The sequence below is a fragment of the Schistocerca serialis genome, unplaced genomic scaffold (assembly GCF_023864345.2).
Source record: "Schistocerca serialis cubense isolate TAMUIC-IGC-003099 unplaced genomic scaffold, iqSchSeri2.2 HiC_scaffold_1195, whole genome shotgun sequence".
NCBI lineage: Eukaryota > Metazoa > Arthropoda > Insecta > Orthoptera > Acrididae > Schistocerca > Schistocerca serialis.
Window position 1 is genome coordinate 537501 of NW_026047398.1, and position 5000 is coordinate 542500.

The following is a 5000-nucleotide window of genomic DNA, read 5'->3' on the forward strand; positions in this document are numbered from 1 at the left end:
CACAGTATTCAGGCGGGCTTGCCTGCTTTAAGCACTCTAATTTGTTCAAAGTAAACGTGCCGGCCCACCGAGACACTCACTCAAGAGCACCCTGGTAGGATTGCAACGGGGTCCGCCTCGGGACGCACGAGCACGCACGAGGCGCGTCGCACGCCTTCAGCTCGCCCCACCGGCAGGACGTCCCACGATACATGCCAGTTAAACACCGATGGGCGGTGAACCAACAGCGTGGGACACAAATCCAACTACGAGCTTTTTAACCGCAACAACTTTAATATACGCTATTGGAGCTGGAATTACCGCGGCTGCTGGCACCAGACTTGCCCTCCAATAGATACTCGTTAAAGGATTTAAAGTGTACTCATTCCGATTACGGGGCCTCGGATGAGTCCCGTATCGTTATTTTTCGTCACTACCTCCCCGTGCCGGGAGTGGGTAATTTGCGCGCCTGCTGCCTTCCTTGGATGTGGTAGCCGTTTCTCAGGCTCCCTCTCCGGAATCGAACCCTGATTCCCCGTTACCCGTTACAACCATGGTAGGCGCAGAACCTACCATCGACAGTTGATAAGGCAGACATTTGAAAGATGCGTCGCCGGTACGAGGACCGTGCGATCAGCCCAAAGTTATTCAGAGTCACCAAGGCAAACGGACCGGACGAGCCGACCGATTGGTTTTGATCTAATAAAAGCGTCCCTTCCATCTCTGGTCGGGACTCTGTTTGCATGTATTAGCTCTAGAATTACCACAGTTATCCAAGTAACGTGGGTACGATCTAAGGAACCATAACTGATTTAATGAGCCATTCGCGGTTTCACCTTAATGCGGCTTGTACTGAGACATGCATGGCTTAATCTTTGAGACAAGCATATGACTACTGGCAGGATCAACCAGGGAGCTGCGTCAACTAGAGCTGAGCAGCCGGCCGCCCGGGAGTGTGTCCCGGGGGCCCGCGCGAACACGCAAGCGTCCGCTCAATTATTCTGCAAACAGGAGGAGGCTGAGCTCCCCTGCACCATACACCTCGAAACCCTCTCAGGTCCCGGCGGCGCGCAGCGCCGTCCTAAGTACTTGGTCGGGTTCGAGAGAGGCGCAATCGCCCGGAGTTTGGCGAGTAGACGCTTTAGGTGCGACCACCTGTGCTCCCAACTGAGCTTGCCGCTGCCGACAGAGGCCCGGGAGCGTGCTGTCGTGGCATTGCCGGCGGGAGACAACACGCGCCACCTACGGTGACCGGCAGCTCCAACGCCAGCGCCACAGAAGGACAAAAGCCCCACTTGGGTGCCGAAGCGAACTCTCCCAGCACAGCGCACGCGCCAACACGTCCGCACAGCTGCGATACAAACCACCTGCGAGAACCGCAGAGGCGACCGAGCAGCAGACGGCGTCGCGGCGCCGAGCGCCAGGCGGCGGCGCATCCTCAGCGCACACAGTCCTCAATCGGACCAGCACACTGCAGATGTCCACCGCGCTTCGCACCGGGCCCGCGAGGACCTACTTTGGCCGCACGGCGCCGCGTGCAGGGTGCGCCGGCGCGCAGCTGCGCCGCCTGCCGCCTCCGTCGGCCGGCGCGCCTGCCACTGGCCGCCCCCACCAGCCGGCTGTAGCGCGTGCGCCCACGCACCGCGCGGCCAGCACGCCGGGAGGCCCCCCCTCACCGGCCGGGGACGGTCCCACCCAGCCACCGCCGCGTATCGCTTCACACCCAGATGCCATTCACGTTCGTGGGCATGGTGGGTATCGCTGGAACAACCGGTTGGTAGCTCAACCGATCGTCGCCATCACTGATTCACCTCTAGCGAGAACAACCGCACCACAACGGTTTACCAGTTGTTCATTTGCGTAACGTCACCAGCAAACGTAGGCGTCCATCGCCATTTGCAAATTCAACGATTGTTGCATGCCTGTGTCAGGTGTCACGACACACTGTCTGCCCACATACACGCAACAACATGTGCACGCTTCGCGAACACGTGGAAGGTGGCCCCCGTACGTATGCGATGTCCATTGCGCGAACGACTGTCAACCGGCCTCTGTCGCATGTCGCAGATGTGGAACGCAGTGCACCATGCTATCACGGTGTGTGAGAAGAGACGACTACGTCTGACAACACGCGCCACTACATCAACAGACGGCTCATGCTGATCGCCATCCAGGGCATACCACACTGCAATCCAGCTCTTATAGGGAGACGACACGTAGCTGAGTGCACAACATTTGGACCGCATGGTTCGCCGTTGTTGGCGCAGTCGTTGTACGGTCACATGTACCACGATGTATCATTCAGTACATGAGGACCAATGTGCAGTACAGTGTGTGATTTGGACGTACAACATCAGCGGACAGTTGACACAGGCCGTACCACAGCGTAGGCTAAGTGCTTCGCCATGCGAATGCCAATGAACAACTGCAAATGCCAATGAACAACTGCAAAGGGCATTGAGCATGTACGTCCTGCTGCCATCCACATTACAGTGTATAGCTGCAAGGTGTTTAACATGAAGCGATACACTGGGGACCGGGCAGTGCGAGTAGCAAACTATATTGCGGGGGTTGCAGTTGGGCAACACTACACTAATTTAACGCGTCGTATGACAATTACAGAGCAGGTTAAGGCCCAACGTGTGTTGGGTTAAGGCCCAACGTGTGTTGGGTTAAGGCCCAACGTGTGTTGGGTTAAGGCCCAACGTGTGTTGGGTTAAGGCCCAACGTGTGTTGGGTTAAGGCCCAACGTGTGTTGGGTTAAGGCCCAACGTGTGTTGGGTTAAGGCCCAACGTGTGTTGGGTTAAGGCCCAACGTGTGTTGGGTTAAGGCCCAACGTGTGTTGGGTTAAGGCCCAACGTGTGTTGGGTTAAGGCCCAACGTGTGTTGGGTTACAGCACAATGTGGGTTACGTTAAGGCGCAATATAGGTTACGTTAAGGCGCAATATAGGTTACGTTAAGGCGCAATATAGGTTACGTTAAGGCGCAATATAGGTTACGTTAAGGCGCAATATAGGTTACGTTAAGGCGCAATATAGGTTACGTTAAGGCGCAATATAGGTTACGTTAAGGCGCAATATAGGTTACGTTAAGGCGCAATATAGGTTACGTTAAGGCGCAATATAGGTTACGTTAAGGCGCAATATAGGTTACGTTAAGGCGCAATATAGGTTACGTTAAGGCGCAATATAGGTTACGTTAAGGCGCAATATAGGTTACGTTAAGGCGCAATATAGGTTACGTTAAGGCGCAATATAGGTTACGTTAAGGCGCAATATAGGTTACGTTAAGGCGCAATATAGGTTACGTTAAGGCGCAATATAGGTTACGTTAAGGCGCAATACAGGTTAGGTTAAGGCGCAATACAGGTTAGGTTAAGGCGCAATACAGGTTAGGTTAAGGCGCAATACAGGTTAGGTTAAGGCGCAATACAGGTTAGGTTAAGGCGCAATACAGGTTAGGTTAAGGCGCAATACAGGTTAGGTTAAGGCGCAATACAGGTTAGGTTAAGGCGCAATACAGGTTAGGTTAAGGCGCAATACAGGTTAGGTTAAGGCGCAATACAGGTTAGGTTAAGGCGCAATACAGGTTAGGTTAAGGCGCAATACAGGTTAGGTTAAGGCGCAATACAGGTTAGGTTAAGGTACGACGTAGGTTAGGTTAAGGTACGACGTAGGTTAGGTTAAGGTACGACGTAGGTTAGGTTAAGGTACGACGTAGGTTAGGTTAAGGTACGACGTAGGTTAGGTTAAGGTACGACGTAGGTTAGGTTAAGGTACGACGTAGGTTAGGTTAAGGTACGACGTAGGTTAGGTTAAGGTACGACGTAGGTTAGGTTAAGGTACGACGTAGGTTAGGTTAAGGTACGACGTAGGTTAGGTTAAGGTACGACGTAGGTTAGGTTAAGGTACGACGTAGGTTAGGTTAAGGTACGACGTAGGTTAGGTTAAGGTACGACGTAGGTTAGGTTAAGGTACGACGTAGGTTAGGTTAAGGTACGACGTAGGTTAGGTTAAGGTACGACGTAGGTTAGGTTAAGGTACGACGTAGGTTAGGTTAAGGTACGACGTAGGTTAGGTTAAGGTACGACGTAGGTTAGGTTAAGGTACGACGTAGGTTAGGTTAAGGTACGACGTAGGTTAGGTTAAGGTACGACGTAGGTTAGGTTAAGGTACGACGTAGGTTAGGTTAAGGTACGACGTAGGTTAGGTTACGGTACGACGTAGGTTAGGTTACGGTACGACGTAGGTTAGGTTACGGTACGACGTAGGTTAGGTTACGGTACGACGTAGGTTAGGTTACGGTACGACGTAGGTTAGGTTACGGTACGATGTAGGTTAGGTTACGGTACGATATAGGTTAGGTTACGGTACGATATAGGTTAGGTTAAGGTACACATTGTTGTAAGGAAAGGTTTAATGGGGGGCGGGGCGGCCGGTTTGTTGATTGTGACTATAGTAAGTGGATGCCTGCGGCATCATCTGATTTGCCACGTCAGGATGCACCTTTGGCTCATGACAGGCGGCGCTCTGATTCCATGGTTGTGGCAGACCTGTGTCTTTCATTCCTGCCATTGTTTGTGTGCTGTGAGAGGAGGCAGTATTGTGATGTTGGGTGCACCCCTGTGTAGGACATGTGTGGGTGTTGGTGGCTTGGCTGAGCAATGGTGGTTGTCGGGTGGGTGGGATATTCTGTTTTCTGAGTGGACCTCCCAGTCTGGTTATGACAGTGTGGATTGTCTAATGTGGCGGAGAGGATGCACTGGGTGTTGTTCCATGCTGGTGCTTACATATTGTCTGTGTGCGTGTTACAGGCAGAGAGTAGTGCGTGATAAGGGTGTGTGGCTGACGTGTGGTTGTGATTGTGAGCAGAGTCTTTCAGCATGTATACGGACAGTTGTATACATTATCTGTATTCTGATGGCTCTATCTATTACTAATCAGCGCCGTGTATACGTTTAATCCGGTTCCAGTCGAAACTGTTGTATCTCTGTACATTAGTGACACGGCGAGCCCGCTA

At 52.5% G+C, this 5000-nt stretch overlaps 1 non-coding gene across 1 annotated transcript in view; it reads right to left on the minus strand.

Annotated features, from left to right (window-relative positions):
* Nucleotides 1-894, minus strand: part of LOC126434745 (small subunit ribosomal RNA) — a 1910-nt gene extending 1016 nt beyond the window's left edge. The window contains exon 1 of the ribosomal RNA XR_007579454.1: nt 1-894. This exon is cut by the window's left edge and continues 1016 nt beyond it. This is a non-coding gene — a ribosomal RNA (small subunit ribosomal RNA).
* Between the last annotated feature and the right edge of the window lie 4106 nt (nt 895-5000).